Genomic DNA, 17,573 nt, shown 5'->3' with positions numbered 1-17,573 from the left:
TGGCGGTGGCCTGGTCCAGGGCGGTGACCACATGGTAGAACCTGGTCATATCGGAGGAAATCTGGCAGAGGTGAAACTGAGTCTCTGCGTGGCTGAACCAGGTCTCTGGCTCCTGCACCCACAAGTCAGGGAGCTTGATGGCTATAGCACTGACCAAAGGGTCACTCATGTTGGGTTCAAAGGCGTTTGAACCTGTCGAGGTCACCAATTGTAGCAGCAGCTACACTGCTAACTGAAATAGCACACAACCAGACAGGTTGAGCTCAGTGAGCAGAAATGATTTATTGCAGGCTGCCTGGCTAGCCTTGTACTCCCAGCCCAGACCTGGCTCAGAACCGTGCTGGGGGCGCTGACATAACCAGGGCGTCACGTGGATCCCCAAGTGAGGGCTTCTGAGTCCGGTGCCGAGATCCAAGGGGAAACCCCCCGATGGCGCCATTTTGGCCAGCTGCCCCCGCCGAGTGTGTTATAAGTGGGGCCGGTTCATCTCCCTAACGGTTACTTAAATAGACCTATTATCAAAATTTGTCTTTTACAGGAAGCAGAAAGTTTTGATTTCTAATCTTATACTTACTATATTTGCTTTGTGCATCTATAATAGTAATTATTATATATTAGTGATTAATGTCTATAATAATAATTAGGGGCCAGAATGAAAAGGTTAAAACCTTGTGTTTTTGAGTATTAGTTAATTTTGTGCCTGTCTCTTTAAGAGAACTATTGTTTGTAGTGTTACCATAGTGACTATGATGTATTATGGCATAATTCTTTGGCTTGGCTTCGCGGACGAAGATTTATGGAGGGGGTAAAAGTCCGCCAGGCAAATGGCTTGCCTTTCATTCTACAAGATATGAGGATAGCGCGAGCATGAGGAGTTTTTCTTTGAATTTGTGTATCTTTTTAAACCGTGTATCTCCTTAAGATTGTGTATCTCTTTAAAAAGCTTTTGTATCTCTTTAAGCTAGTATCTCTATATATCTTTTGAATGTCTACCATACAGTAAATACTTTATTATTCACCATTATGAAAGTATTAATTCAAAAATTTTATCTGTTCTATCAATGAATTAAAACTACATAAAGTAACAGCAAAGTATGATTTGTTGGATTAAAGAGATCTAAATTTGGGATATTGCAGCATTAGAATAAGGAAAGTGTTGTCTCATACGACACTACTGAACAGTTTAACTGTTGACATTACAGTAGTTTACTGATGTGCTCACATATTATGGTAGGCATTTCTGTTTCTCTGCTCTTAAATTTAATTTTAATGAATACAATAAAACTCTTTACTCTCATTCAAAAAGGAGTGCAAAGTAAGAACAGAGGAGAAAAGATCAAGAAAGGGACAAGGCAATTACTATCTCTCAGTGAATACTGTTCATGGCCCAAATGTCCACCTTAATGATCATGATGCACTGTGTAAATCTGGAGATAGGTTATTAAAGTTAACAGGCTCCTTGCAAATCAAAGACATACACTTGCCCTCAACTTTTCTGAAGAAGTATTCATTTTCCCACCATGTCTGAAATTTTTGGCACTCCCTTGCTATTTTCTATCTTTTCAGTTCTGCCAGGTTTACTCAATTGGAACGGAGCTAAATGCTTTAATTGATGAGCGGATGTAAACCTACTCCGCCCCTCTGGGGTCGCAGCCCGAACGTGGCGAGTCAGTCGCGTGCGTCAAGCTGGACACTAGTGACATGGGCGGAGGCGGGTGTGCCTCGTGACGGGGGGGGGGCATGTCCCCGGACTCGGCGCTGACCCGGGGGGGCTTTGCAATTACTTTTGCTGCTGCGTGGCAGCTTGTTTACTTTCCTCTCTTGAATATCTTGAGTCCAGTTATTTTGCACGACCGATAAGTAGAAATTCTGCCTGGCCCACGGGAAAAGGAACCTCAGGGTCATATGTGATGCCCTGTATTTTCACAATGAATATGACCTTGGCCTTGAGATCGACGGACCACCACCAGTTTCATCTGTCCCAGGACCCCCGCCTGCTCAGCTCCGGCCTGGAGAGGGTTATCTGGTTGGAGAGAAGGCCACGTGTCGTCTGAGTCACTCTCCTGGGGCCCTGGGAGCGCTGCCCCTGCAACAGCCATTCATTCTCCGGGAGGCGGCCTGCAACTCACCTGCTGCTGCAACACGATGGCTCCAACTCAACAGCGCCGGGCATGGCAGACACGGTCAAAGTGGTGGGGTGATGGCAGCCTGGACGGGAGCCGCTGCAGACCTCGACCGTCGCCCTCGCCTCCCGGCCGGCGAGCGCGTGCGCGGTGGGCGGGCGGGAAACCGCCACTGGCGGCAGGGCACGTTTGTCCCTGCAGCGGAGCGCAGGCGCAGGGGAGGAGGCCGGCGGCGCGCAGGCGCATAACCTTGTGCATTATTTGAAATTCCAGACTCTTTTTGCCCTTATTGTCTATTAGTGTATCATTTACAGAAGAAGTTTACATCCGGTACCGCACGGATGGCAGTCTCTTCAATCTGAGGCGCCTGCAAGCTCACACCAAGACACAAGAGAAACTTGTCCGTGAACTACTCTTTGCAGATGATGCCGCTTTAGTTGCCCATTCAGAGCCAGCTCTTCAGCGCTTGACGTCCTGCTTTGCGGAAACTGCCAAAATGTTTGGCCTGGAAGTCAGCCTGAAGAAAACTGAGGTCCTCCATCAGCCAGCTCCCCACCATGACTACCAGCCCCCCCACATCTCCATCGGGCACACAAAACTCAAAACGGTCAACCAGTTTACCTATCTCGGCTGCACCATTTCATCAGATGCAAGGATCGACAATGAGATAGACAACAGACTCGCCAAGGCAAATAGCGCCTTTGGAAGACTACACAAAAGAGTCTGGAAAAACAACCAACTGAAAAACCTCACAAAGATAAGCGTATACAGAGCCGTTGTCATACCCACACTCCTGTTCGGCTCCGAATCATGGGTCCTCTACCGGCACCACCTACGGCTCCTAGAACGCTTCCACCAGCGTTGTCTCCGCTCCATCCTCAACATCCATTGGAGCGCTCACACCCCTAACGTCGAGGTACTCGAGATGGCAGAGGTCGACAGCATCGAGTCCACGCTGCTGAAGATCCAGCTGCGCTGGATGGGTCACGTCTCCAGAATGGAGGACCATCGCCTTCCCAAGATCGTATTATATGGCGAGCTCTCCACTGGCCACCGTGACAGAGGTGCACCAAAGAAAAGGTACAAGGACTGCCTAAAGAAATCTCTTGGTGCCTGCCACATTGACCACCGCCAGTGGGCTGATAACGCCTCAAACCGTGCATCTTGGCGCCTCACAGTTTGGCGGGCAGCAGCCTCCTTTGAAGAAGACCGCAGAGCCCACCTCACTGACAAAAGGCAAAGGAGGAAAAACCCAACACCCAACCCCAACCAACCAATTTTCCCTTGCAACCGCTGCAATCGTGTCTGCCTGTCCCGCATCGGACTGGTCAGCCACAAACGAGCCTGCAGCTGACGTGGACTTTTTACCCCCTCCATAAATCTTCGTCCGCGAAGCCAAGCCAAAGAAAGACAGAAGAAAGGTTACAGATTGCAAACTTTACATTTGGTCTTTCAACTGCAACACAGCAATTGTGAAAGAACCAAAAAAAGATAGAACTTCAAAAGTGGGCTTCAGGGATATATAATCAGTGAGTACCCTTTTGTGAGACACTAATCTGCTATTTATCATCTTGAACAGAGGACACCTTTATTGGTGAGTGACTCTTTATGGGATCCTACTCTGTACAGCAGAGTGGCTGTGAAGAGTATCCAAATTGCTGTTTCAGCAAAATGTAATGAGCAGTGTTTACAATGGTTGTCCAGAGAAAGCAGATATGAGAACTTGTGAGAGAAGAAAGGGGGAGGGGGGTGTCTGCTAGAATACAAAGGAAGGTCAATTCCTGCAAGAGATTGCAGGCAAGGCCATCTTGATATATTAAAAAACTGCAAAAGAAAGGATCATACCAAATAAGGATAAGAATAGGAGTAGTAAAAATGAGAGTAGTGGGAGAAGTAAACAAGGGCGGGCTTTAATACGAGAAGAGGAACAGCTTTTTGATAGGTTAAACTAACATACCAATTACTCAGTTAACTAACCAATTAAACTAACGGAGGAGTGGTTGTTAATACAAAGAAATTTGCCATTCTGAAGGACACCCGCTCTTGCAATAACATCGAATAAAAAGGTTATATTGCTTCACCTATTGACTCTGCAGAGTTATTTAATTAGTGCGCTGTGTTTTTCACATGGCAATATTAATCAGTCTGGGCATCTACCCTCTGCCTCATTCATTGTCAGGGTGAGGCCAATCCTAAATATGACGAACAATTCCTCCTGGACACCATCGAACCTGATGGCATTAACTGTGATTTTTCCAATTTTAGGTGACCCATACTCCTATCCAGTTTGACCATTTCCATCTCTTCTTTACCTACTCCTCTAAATTTTCAAGATTCCTTTATTGTCATGTGATGGCAGGTGTAATATTACACAAAATATGCTTTAGTCAGGTAGACAGATTCACCATCAGCAGAAATTGCCCGGTGCTTCTCACAGTCAGAAAAAGAGAAGCAAGAGAGAGTCCCCCCTCAGAGTCACTGAGTGTCTGGATTCGCCTCCACCACTCACGTAGGTTCCACAGCCACACAGACTTCAGTCCAAACTAACAGAAACCCAAGCTCCAGATCCAAACCTCCGACACAATCAGGAAACCTTCAGTGCCCTCAGCACAATCTTGCATCCTGGTTCCAATACCTGGTGCCCCTTCAGCCAGTCTCCAGCAGTCAGCAGCTTGGAGCGAGTCCTTTGACTGCAGTAGCAGCCCACAGGCTGCATGGGTTCCTCGCCTTGAGTTATCAATGGCCCACCCACACCCACCACCTGCTCCCTCTCCCTACCCAGTGGTCTCTCACTCAACCTGCCTCTCCATCTTTTTTCCCCGGGTATCGGAACCGGGATTTGTGAGGGTGCTTAGGGTAAGAAGGGTCTAGGGCACTGAAGGCTTCCTCAGGTTGGAGATTTGGATCTGGAGCTCAAGTTGGACTAGTGGTTTGAACAGGGGTCTGTGCATTTGCAGAGGCTGCAGGAGTGCAGGAGGTAAATCCACAGACACACAGTGTCTTTGAAGGGACTCTGTTTTGGTTCTCTTTCTCTCTTACTGTAAGGGGTGCCAGGAAATATTGATGATGATTATATGCCTTATGGGATGCAAAAGGAAATTTCATGCAATATTACATTTTCTGCAATATTACATCACAATCAATAAAGGAATCTTCATTCTTGATTACTCTGTCACCTCTCAACTCTTCACCCAGATTCTTTCCCATATATATTTATAAAATTGTATTTTTTTTAACCATTGTGTCAAAAATAGGTCCCAACCTGAAATGTTGACTGATGATTTCCATCCTTGAGTGTTGTCAGCTCGTTGTTGGCGTTGTTTGTGCCGAGATGAACACTTGAATTGCTTAGCCTTGGAGTGCTGTCGGCCAAGTGGTGGTGATGGGATTAATATGGAAGGGTCCCCACACTAGTTGGTTTGAATGGCTTGTTTCCATGCTGTCCAGTTCTGTGATTCCACAGTACAATACTAACTAACTACCATTCTGATAATACATAATACTTTTAAAGACGGTCCACATGGACTGAAGTCCAATTATTATGTTTTAAATATATTTAAATAAATAGCAAAATGCTCGTTGGAAATCTGAAGAACAAAATACCGGAAATACTCTTCATGACATCTGTAGAGGAAAAACAGCAATGTTTCAGATTCATTGAGAAAAGTCAGCTTCACTCTGGTTTTCTCTCCAGAAATGCTGCCTGCCTACTGACAGTTTGCAGCATTTTCTGTTTTCATTGCACAATCCCATGAATGCTGGACATTTATGTAAATAATTAGCACTTGTCAAAAGTAGTTGACTATGCGCTGGAGTAAATGACCTGCAATTGCCTGTCACTACCTCAGAGACGTGAAGAAAATAAGGTTTTTAAAAAAGACTGAACTCAGCTAATGAAAGGTCAAGAAATCTGACTAAGTTTGACTGCAAGACTGTAAGAGGTGCTTCGGCAATTCCTGCGAGTGGCGAATCTGTCTGCCTTGCAGCAGGCAAACAAATTTCATGTAATATGACACTGATTTATTACTAATATAATAAATTGAATTTTGAAATCTTGAAACAAGCATTCGCCAGATTGCACCATTTTAGCACGTTATTATAATGTGAGGAAGGGCCTAGTACCATGCTGTAAATCAAAGAGAATTATCCAAATAAAACAGCCTTGCATTCCCAGTCTCCTGCATCGACTGTAATAAATTTTACCTTTTATTCCTGTAGATAGTGGCATTAGTTTCCAAGTTGTGGGGTTATAATGAGATGCAGCAATAATGCTGTGGGGTCTCAGTGCTAAAGGTAAACCTTCGAAGAAGGGTTCAGGCCCAAACCATCACTAATATCTCTTTAATCCTACAGATGCTGCAAGACTAGCTGAGTTCCTTCAGCATTTCTGTGTGTTTTTACTAAACCTTTCAGAGACTGTAAACCAGAAAAGACATTCTGAGGTATTTAGTGAAACGCTGAAGAGATATTTATTTATTCATTTACGAACTTTTTGCCAAGACAATGTCACCAAAGTAACAAGCCATTCTGTAAATAACAAGATGCCATCTCTGCTTCTGTTGATGGTTCTCAAATAGCATTTGCAGGTGGGAGGTTATGGAGCCATTTGTTAATAAGTTTTAGATAGCTGATATCTGGCCAAAAACACTTTCTCCATCAGAATATCTTTGTTATCAACAAACAGGATCAAATTATACTCAATTATCATGTGGATGTTGCATTCTTAAATAGAAGTTGGTCACAAAGATACACCTGCAATTCAAATTTAAAGTGCTGTAAGGGACACTTTGCAAGGAGTCAGAAGTAGAATTATGGTTCATCGGATTGGTAAGTTCTGTTAAAATCATCTGTAGTTGGAAAATAAGTAATGTTTAGCTTTAAAGGGCAAGTAGCAAGGCTGCTAAAATCAGACTTGCCTCCTACAGGGAGAGTGAGACCAGCAGCTCCATCCTTGGGTTAAAGACTGTCAGGAACTGCATACAGAGGACGAGAGTTTACATCAGAGCTCTGATAATTTCACATAACATTGTATGTCATACCTTTTGTACTTCATTTATTTATACTATGTTGTTTGTGGTGTTTGTTCACATTTGTTGTTTGAAAATGCTGTTTTCTTGGTCTGTGAGCATCATCTGATTTTTCTCAGGCAGATTCAACCAAATTCAGAAAAAAAAATCGCTGCAGGAGAAACTACCTGTGGGTTAAAAGTGAGTGTGTTTATTGGTGCATCCAAAAGTACAACTACATAGAAGATGCTCAACTATTATCTGTGAATTTAATAAATACACAAAAATGCTGGTGAAACTCAGCAGGTCCAGTAGCATCCATAGGAGACAAAGATATTCATGTTTCGTCAAGGTTAGTAAATGTTAGGGTGTGAATGAAGCTCTCCATTTGTATGCTTCTGAGCTGCTTTAGTGTCTTAACTTTTCACAATATAAGTGGGGCAACTGAAACGAAGAGATAACCATACCTTGACAAAGGGCTCAGGGTCAAAATGTCAGGTATGCATCTTTACCATAAAATACACTGCGTGATCTGATACACTGAGTTTGTCCAGCTCTTTTATGTTTTCAATCACAGCACTTGCAGACTTTCTGGTTTAACAGTGATAAGGTGATTGAAAGTGTTTATGTCTTTTTCTGCTGAGTCCAGGCTTTATTCATGAACAGTTCTGACATTTATGCCTTTCCTCATAAACATGGACACCCTTATCACTGAGTTAATCAAAAAAAGTCGGCAGATGCTATGAATGTATGCCCAAAAGTGATGGAGAAACTCAGCAAGTCACGCAGCATACTTTATGGTAAAGATGCATAACTAAAGGTATATAAGAGCAATGCTGAATGATTGCATACCTGGAGATGAGGCTGGACTTACAAATTTGTTCCAGTCCCTTCTCCAATGGCATTAACCTCTCTTTGTAAAGTGCCCTCCCCCACCTGTTTAGCCTCCTATCCAGCAAGACGTAACAATTGTGAGACCTGTTAAGGGAATCTTAGTGTCCCTTTCTTTGCCATAACCAGTATGTGATAACGAAATGAAGGACAAAGAGTACAAAAGTCCTTATTCAAGTGATGTTCTTGTGTGAGATATAATGTGAACGTGTAATGGGTTGTCACCAACCCATGACAAAATGTTGATGAATCCTTGCTGTATTCAGATGCGACTGCTTCGTATCCTGAGTAATTACACTTGGAATTGAACCTGGTTCAATCATCAGTGAACATCCCTATCTGAGCATATTTACCAGTAATAGTAAAAGGTAATTAATGAAGCATCTTAAAAAAGTTATGTCTGGGACACAATCCTAAGGAATGCCTCCAGTAATGTCCTGGGCTTTGGTAAATTAACCTCCAACAACCATAACCTTTGTGCAAGGTATGGTTCCATCCACTGGAGAGGTTTCTTCTTGTTGCACATTAACTTCAATTTTTTTTTTGCACTCTCTGTTGCCACACTTGACAAATGTATGTTGATTTCATAAAATAGACTTTCACCTTACCTCTGGCATCCCTCTCTTTGTTTGAACAAAAGGTGTGATGAGTCTAGTGAAACATCAACTGTGTATCAGTGAGTATGTTTTTGGAGAGTTATTGCTGCAGATTGTTTGTGACATGGTCCATCATTTTGCTGATACTGTACAGTGGGTACACGAGGAAGGACACAGTTTGGCACTCGAGAATAATGGACTCACATACTAACCTTCTAAAATCTTTTCACTATCCACAATCACTGCCAGTAGTGTGATGGGCTTTCTCACTATACTGAAGTAGTGCAGTTTAAACAACATAAACCAAAATAATTGGCACCCCAGCAATTTGTCAAAGCTATATCAACTGCTTCTCCCAAGCCTGAATCACTACCATTTAACAAGATAAAGAGCAACACAAGAGAAGTTTCCTTATAAATCACACACCATCTGTCTTTAACATACTATATATCATTTAACCCTACCAATGATGAAGTAATAAATCACAAAATATCATAGACCACAGTCGACATCCCATCACCTTCTTAAACACGAGTTGGTTTGAATTACAATGCCATTCTTTTCATAGATAATCACATCCTATGTCAGAATATAGCTAATGGCTGTGTACAGATGAATTCAATCATAGACCAAAGAACATTATAGTATAGTACAGGCCTAAGTAAACTTACTCCACAGCAATCTAATCCTTCCCAACCTCACATCCCATAACCCTCTACTTTTCTTCCATCCATATGGCAATCTAAGAGTCTTTTGCACCATCCTCCTCCATCACCAACCCCAGCAATGCATTCCAGGACTGTTCCCACCACACTGTTGTGTGAAAATAAACCTCTGACATAGTGTAAAGTGAACAGAGCAGGGCTAAGAACGTAGCCCTGTTGTGTTCCGGTACTGATGGAGATTCTGAAGGAGATGTTCTTACAGGTGCCTAACCTTTTATCCAGAATTCTGAAAACTGGCAACCTCCAAAAACTGGCACTTTTTCCGGTAGATGATAATACACTTAAGTAACATTAATTTCCTGTAATAAATTCTCCGTTTTCAGAGGGAGACCTCCCCCAACCCTGCCCCCATGGGTGCCCTCTTTTATCTTTGGTGGAAAGGTGACTCTTGGCTCCCGGTGCGCAGTGGGAGAGAAGCAGACGATGGTTGGCTCAATGCAGGAGCAATGGTTGGCAGAGTGGTCCAAGCAGCATGGGAGATTATGGGTAAGGAAGATGGCCATTGCTCCCACATTGAGCCAGTGCGGCGCTCCATAAACTCTGGGCTCAGCAGCACTGCACCCCTGCTGCCACGTTGGGAGTTAGATTGGATGGTGGGGGTGGGGTGGATGGACAGTGCTGTGCTTCTGAAGTGTGCCTGAGGGCCAGCCCAACAAACTAGTGGTGCTCCTGAAAGCCGCCATTGCTCGGTTCCACCACTCCGACAGCCCGCTCCTCCTGCAGCTTTGTACCTTGTGTCCAGCCTTCTTCCCCACTTGGCCACTGGCTCCGAGCATCCGACGTTGGTTGCCTTTTTGGCTGAGCTCCCAGGCCACTCGTTGCCTCCAACCTCCACTTGACTGACACGCTGGTCAAGGGCCTCCTGTACAGGGCACGATAGACCACCAGTCAGCAAACCCCCCCCCACCAACCTGTGCTCAGCCCAGCCAGCAACCCACCCCCCCCCCCCCCCACATGCTTAGCCTAGCTTAGGGCACAAAATAGTCTGGCACCAGGCCTGGGGGGGAGGGGGTTGACAGATGGATGGCCTTGTGGGGGTGGGGGGGTGATGGATGGACAGATAGAGTGGAGGGAACAGATGGATTGCCGGAGTGGCAGGGAAAGTGATGGATGGCCGTGGGGGTGGAGGGGGGAGATGGACGGTGGGGGCTAGGTGAGAGACATTTGCTTAAAGGGACCGAAATCAAAATGATCCCAAAGTCCGGAAGATTCTGAACATCAGCAGGTGTCCAGTCCCCACGATTCCGGATAACAGGTTAGGCAATTGTACATATCCTCACTGAATGTGGTCTAGAGATGAGAAAATCCAGGATCCAATTACACAGTGGGATGTAATTGGTAAGGCTTTTTAAAATTGTATCATAGGTCAGTTCACAATTAGCAAAAGAGCAGAACATGTAACTACTTATTGAATTTACATGAAACCTTTCACCCAGTTATCGCTACCAAAAAAACAAGTTGTTTGTGAAATTATTCATTCTGACCTCATTCTGGGTACATAAATAGCGTAACATTAATTTGCTTTTCTGTTTTGCTAAATTGTAATCATTAACTACTTCCATTATTACATTTTTATTTGGATGAAACTGGAAATTACTGATTTGAGTTACAATATTTTATGTTCATTTTTGCACTAGAAACTTTTTCTGAGTTTTTCCACGGCATTACCTTTGTCCTTTACATGAATTGTATCATGCTTTACCTCTGCAGGAAGGATAATGTATTTTTTAACAGCATGCCCACATCAATATATTCAAATTCACTATTTCCAGTCGTTTTGGAAATGATCTTGCGGATTCTCATTTTTCTATCACTGTGTGAAATTGACAAATTATGTATTGAATGTCTGAAGGATTATTTGAAACATTGAAGTGAGTTATGAGCTTCAAAGTGCAAGGAGTCAATTTTTTCCATGAACTCCCTCCCCCATGTCTTTTTGCACCAGATCCACACCCCCTTCCCTTATTTCTATCAGTTACCCTTGACCTTCTCCTATCACTTCTCTTCTACTCTTCCACCTGTGTCCTTGCCTCTTAACCAGATAATCTGTGCTCCTGCCTCTTCCTCCTCTCCCAACCCCCTTTTTATTCAGATACCTGCCTGTTTTTACTTTACAATGATGGGCCCAGGTCCATAACATTTGTTACCCAATACTTCCTATGGATGCAGTGTGACCTGCTGAGTTTCTCCAGCACATCTGTGTGTTGCACTTGACCGCAGCATCGGCAGACTTTCCTTTACAATTACAAGCTGTCTCTGTCCAACAAATGATCACCGCTTTGATTTGGAAGGCCTAGTTTGTGCAAAGATGGTGAAATACCAGCACATTTTCTGAGCAATGCCTTCTGGACATACATTTAATGGAGCTGCAAATACCATCAGTTAACAGTGGCACACGACATTTTAGATTGATTTCTTGGTCTGCAGTTAATCTTTTAATCCTAAAATCAATACATATTTCATTGTCATCATCTCGTAGGATGTTCCATTGAGAATTTTTTTTTACAGCAGTCAATCAATCTATCTGTTGATCGTTAGTGTTTACTAAATGCTTGGTCTCCAAGTGAAATGAAGTTTTTGTCAACATGAGTAAAGGTCTCAGTATCTTGATTAGTCTGAATGAAGATTTCAATTTAAACAAGATGAGACTGGGAACAAAATGGTGACGGTAGAGGAGTGATAGTGTTGGATAGTAAAGATCAGAAAAGAAAGGGAAATACATAAATCACCCCCACCCCGGAGAAATTAATAGGAGAGGGTTAGGATAGTTCAGAAAGCTGAGAAAAAGCAAAGAAATGGGAAAGAAGTCGAAATTGGTAAGAGGTGAGAGCGAGAAAAACTCACCTTTTGGCAAAGAGAAGGAGAATGAGCAGGGGCCTACCTAGAGGCTGAGAATCATGGTGGCTGCAGCATCAGCACCCAAGCAAGGGCCCCCCTCGTTGGGAAGAAAATACACCAGAGGAGGTGAATGAGAGCAGCCTGGGAGAGGCTAGCCCAGGACAATGCCTGGAGAGGACTGCGATTGAGGTGGCAACAGCGCTGTTGAGTGTGGGAAGTTCAGAGGCTCGAGATCGATGGAGTCAATGTCAGCAATGATGGGAAGTGCAGAGGCTCAAGGTAAAGGGAGCTGGGCTGAGAAGGAGAGGGTGCCGATATCGGCAGCAGAGGGAGGTGCGGAGGCTTAAGGTCAAGGGATCCACGCCGAGGTTGAAAGGTAGGCGACATCAGTGGCAGAGGGAAGGCCAGAGGCTGAGGTTGAGGGACTCAGGCCGAGATGGAGTTGGCAGTGATGGCGGAGGAAAGGAGACATATTAAAAAGAACAGATACTTACCCGGTAAGGCCGCTCCAATCGTTGAGTGCGAGGAGGTCGACTCCGAAGAATTGGATGGTGTTCGTGGAGTTGGGCCTGATAGACTCCAGGGGCAATGCGGCCAGAGGGAAATCGGGGGGAAGGACGCATGGCGGGACGGACTGGAGTCAGAGAGTGAGGATGAAGACAAGGAAGAGGAAGAGAGTGGGGGAAAGACAGCATATGGAAGTGGAAGGCTGATAAATGGGCAGAGGGCTTGATGCCTTTTGCAGGGAAATAGTGGAGGCCGTTGGACAAATAAAAAGGACTTTGAAGAACTGGTGGCAGGGAAAGAGACAATTAAAGGAAGGTTGGACAGCTTAACGGAAACAAGAGAACTGAGAGGGTAGAGGAAAGATTGGATGGGTAGAACAAAATGGTTGTATGTGAAAGAGATAGGGTAAAGATGTGGAAGTGCATTGACATGTTTGAAAAAATTAATAGGAGGAACACGATTAAGATTGTGGGAGTGAAGAAAGGTAAGGAGGGGATAGACATGGTGGAGTTTCTGCAAAAATGGATCACGGATATACTGGGGAAAGATAAAATAGGAAATAATTTGGAAGTAGAATGGGCCCACCGGTCTCTCGCCCCACACCCAGGGCCACACCAATGTCTACACTCTATTTTGGTGAGACTCCTGAGCTATCAAGATAGAGGGAGGATTTTCCGGGAGGGGGGGCAAAAACTTGGAGGTGGGGGGGGGGGGGGAAGTGCCGCATTGTTGAAGCACAGGAGGGAGTTTGATCCAGTAAAAAGCTTGAAACAAAAACAAATTGAGTTTATCCTCCTTCATCTGATAATGCTGAAGAGAGTAAGGGCAGGAGGGGAAAGAAGGTATTTTTAAGGACACAAAGGAAGCAATGGACTTAACCCTGCCACTGCATGTAAATAAAGGGGAAAGAGGGATTCAGGGGAAGAATGGATTGTAAATATTGAAAGTGTGAGGACTATGGAGGGTTATGTTTCTTTACATAGTGTTAATGTTTGAAGGGGATTGTATATGTTAAGTAAAGAATAGATATGGGAAGCTAACAGAAATGGAGGGAAATACAAGTGGAGGATGGTGCATTGTGCACTTCTCAAAATGTGGGGGGAGGAATTGGCACCAATGGTTTGGTTATTGGTGCCTGGGTGGGTTAAGGTAAATTGTGGGGGGGGGGGGGGAGGGGGTAAAGGTTTTTTTTTCTGGAGGGTTTTTTGTTTGGTTTTGGAATGTGGGTTTTAATTTTGTTAACTTATTTAGTTTTTGTTTGGAGCACGATCGTCTGTGCAAAGGATCAACAAAGGAGAATCAGGACGGAGGCTAAGTATCAGGAGACAAGGAGGAAGGAGAAGGGTACAATGGAGTTGTCTGAGGGCAATAGATAAGTCAATTAAATTCATGTTTTAATGTAAAATGGATAAACAAGATGATTAAGAGAAACATTCTTGGCACACCTGAAAAAGATACAGGTGGACATAGCATTTTTGGAGAGATCAAGAGCAATTAAAGTTAACAAGGGGGGGTGGGTAGGTGGGTCAGGTGGCAATGTCCTCTTTTAATTCCAGGGCCAGGGGAGTGGCCATTTTAATAGGGAGGTATTTTCCAGAGGTGGCCAAGGATGTGGTCGCGGACTCAACAGGGAGACTTGTAATGATGCATTGCCAAATATACTCAGAGTAAATATATATGCCCCAAATTTCGATGATGAAATATTTATACAAGATATATTCTTAAAAGTAACAGAAGAGTGTGAGAATGTCTTGATTAGAGGGAAATTCAATTTTTGTCTGGATCCGGTCATGGACAAGTCAGCAAAGAAAGTAACAAGGGCTAGGGCGGCTAAGTCTACCCTGGCCTTTATGACAGAGTTGAATCTCATAGAGTTTTAATTTGAAGTGATGCACAGGAGTGTGCACATGCACAAGCCAGCCACCGTTGGTAACACGCAGATGTGGTCAGACAAGGAGTTGGAATGATGAGCCAATGGGTAAGCAAGGTGAGTGGTACAAGGTTCATGCTGGATGAGAAAAAGGGACCATTAGAAATAGTTGGAAGAACAAAATAAAGGAAGGCATGTGGATCCAAAGAAGTCTCCATGAGATGGGTGACCATGTGGTCATTATCATGCACTGAATTATGCCACCATGCCCGATTAGTATAATATTCCAAATGTACAAGATTCTCCGCCAATCTGCACGATAAACAGGTATTGGCTAAAATTGACTTGGGTCGTGCTTACTATCATGTTCTGCTGGAACCTTCAGATATTGCCAAGATGGCAGGTCATCAAGTTTCTCTGAATGCCATTTGAGTTACAGAATGCAGCTCAAACATTTCAACAATTTATGGATCACATCCTCTCCAGTTTCGATTTTGTGTTTACTTATATTGATGACTTCCTCGTGGCGAGTATCAATGAACAGGAATGCAAGCACCATCTTCTGAAACTATTCCATGAGTTTGGCATCATTATCAATCCATCCAAGTGCATTTTTGGGGCGATTGAGCTTATGTTTTTAGGGCACAAGGTTACAAAATATAGTGCCTTGCCAGAGGAAGCAAAGATACAGGAGATTCAAGATTTTCCTACACCCATTATGTTTGACCAATTGTGGCATTTTCTAGGTATGGTTAATTTCTACCACCAGTTCTTACCTAAAGTGCTGCATCCCTCTTGCCTTTGACAAACCTACTTAAGGGATTTGATAAAGCAGTTTCTAAAAGACCATTGCATTTGGGCGATGAGGCGAAAACTGTCCTGCCAGAAGCTACGATGCTGGTGCATCAGAAGCCCAATGCTGTCCTCTCTCTCACCAGTATTTGGAACAGAAAAATCCCCAAGCCAAGTAAAATGATCTGTTATCAACCTTATCAATGCTTTTATGCCTTGGGTGGGACATGTTGGATGGGACCTCATGCTGTATTGTGGCGGGTACAAAAGGCCTTGATCAATCTGTCGAAAAGTTGCACGCTAAGGTCTCACCAGAATCATCTGAACAGTCTTTTAGGCGCAGACCTGTGTTGATCTGTGGTATCGAATGAGATCAGGATCATTGCTCTGCCCCGACCCATTTTCGTAAAATCAATAACCGCTGTCATATGTAAGGCTTCAATGTTTCATCTGGACATGGCATCGGCCACTGAATTTGCCTCTGAGAGTGCTGGGGGAGCTGTTTTAGAGCAAAACAATTGGTGGGACATTGGAGGCGCTGGCATTATTTTCAGCCAAATTGTCATCTACTCAGTCAAAATGCAGTACATTCGGCGTGAGCTCCTGGCGATGTATCTTGCAGTGCGGCATTTCCCTTTCTGTTTGGAAGGATGAGTTTTTGCCATTTATACTGACCACCGACTGCTTACATATACTGCACATATGAACAAACACCACTATTCACCCCATGAGGTATGGCATTTGGATTTCATTCTGCAGAATTCATCGGACATACAGGCAAATTAAAGGGAAGACAAATTCGGTGGCCGATGCCATGTCCAGATGAAACATTGAAGCCTTACATATGACAGCGGTTATTGACTTTACGAAAATGGGTCGGTGCAGAGCAACGATCCCGATCTCATTCGATACCACAGATCAACATAGATCTGCACCTAAAAGACTGTCTAGATGATTCTGGTGAGACCTTAGCATGCAACTTTTCGACAGATCGATCAAGGCCTTTTGTACCTGCCACAATACGGCATGAGGTCCCACCCAAGGCATAAAAGCATTGATAAGGATGATAACAGATCATTTTATTTGGCTCATGTCAAGCGGGATGTTAGAGTATATGAGCAAGGATGTGTTTGCCATGTCAACGTTCAATGATCTTGACATACAAAGTCTAGGCTTGGGGATTTTTCTGTTCCAAATACTCGTTTCGCTCATGTGCATTTGGATTTGATTGATCCACTCCCTCCTTTGAGAGGATTCACTTATCTTCTCACGTGTGAGGATTGAGCTAGCAAATGGCAGGAGGCTATTCCTTTCACTGACATCTCTGCAGAAACTGGGTTGGTCTTTCATTGATTGATAGGTTCTTTCTTTTGGTGTCCCAGATGCTAAAACCACGGATTAAGGGTCTCAGTTTCAATTGGCGTTGTTTCGAGCTCTAATGGATTTGGTAGACACCACCTACATTCATACTACAGCCTACTATCCACAATCCAATGGCCTCGTGGAGCAATTCCACCAATAGTTGACAGCTGCATTAATGGCAGGGGACGATGTGTCTCTTTAGAGATGGTTCTCCTTGGTGTGTGCAGGGCTAAACAAAAGGACCTTGGGTGTTCAGTTGTGGAGTTGGTGCATGGAAGCACTTTAACTCTACCTGGTGATTTTGTTGAGCTGTGAGTTGGAACTCCACTGTATGAACCATGGAGTTATGTCCACCATTTTCAGGAGAATATGCAGGCATTAAGACCAACTCCTACCCGACGTTTGACCATCGCGGTTTATGTACCGCATGATTTGCAGACCTGCACGCATGTGTTTGAATGTCATGACACAGTTCGCAGGCTACTCCAGCCGGTATACGATGGCCCCTACAAGGTCATAGAATAATAACCTTAGTATTTTATGATCTGGCAGAATGGTAATGTTGGCTCTGTTATCATTGATCATTTAAAGCCTGAGAATATTAATACCCCATTTGCTTTGGCATTGTCACAATGAGACATTTGAACTTCTGCCTGTTGAATTCTCCAATTCCTGCCTGGCAATTCCAGATTAGATCAGGACAGATTATCTGCATACCAGATCATTTTGTAGTGGGGTAGATCCAATCAGTCATCTCCTCACATGACTCGGTGGCTGTCACAGTCACAAACCTACCTGCTGGACCTGGCGCCATGAGTTTTAATTTGAAGTGACATGCACAGGACGTGTGCACAAGCAGAAGC

At 44.0% G+C, this 17,573-nt stretch overlaps 1 protein-coding gene across 8 annotated transcripts in view; it reads right to left on the bottom strand.

Annotated features, from left to right (window-relative positions):
• LOC138736041 (transcriptional repressor CTCF-like) overlaps nt 1-17,573 on the bottom strand; it is a 332,424-nt gene that overhangs the window by 253,565 nt on the left and 61,286 nt on the right. For 3 of the 8 annotated variants that reach the window (XM_069884862.1, XM_069884870.1, XM_069884868.1), the window contains exon 1: nt 2,130-2,302. The exons of 2 other annotated variants lie outside the window; for them this stretch is intronic. The gene's annotated coding sequence lies outside the window, so the exon portion shown is untranslated. Of the gene's footprint in view, nt 1-2,129; nt 2,304-5,385; nt 5,748-7,162; nt 7,318-17,573 lie in introns of those variants that run through there. 3 more of the 8 variants (XM_069884865.1, XM_069884863.1, XM_069884869.1) reach the window with 3 other exon arrangements.

The sequence above is a fragment of the Narcine bancroftii genome, chromosome 6 (assembly GCF_036971445.1).
Source record: "Narcine bancroftii isolate sNarBan1 chromosome 6, sNarBan1.hap1, whole genome shotgun sequence".
NCBI lineage: Eukaryota > Metazoa > Chordata > Chondrichthyes > Torpediniformes > Narcinidae > Narcine > Narcine bancroftii.
This window is presented reverse-complemented; position numbering and strand designations above follow the sequence as displayed.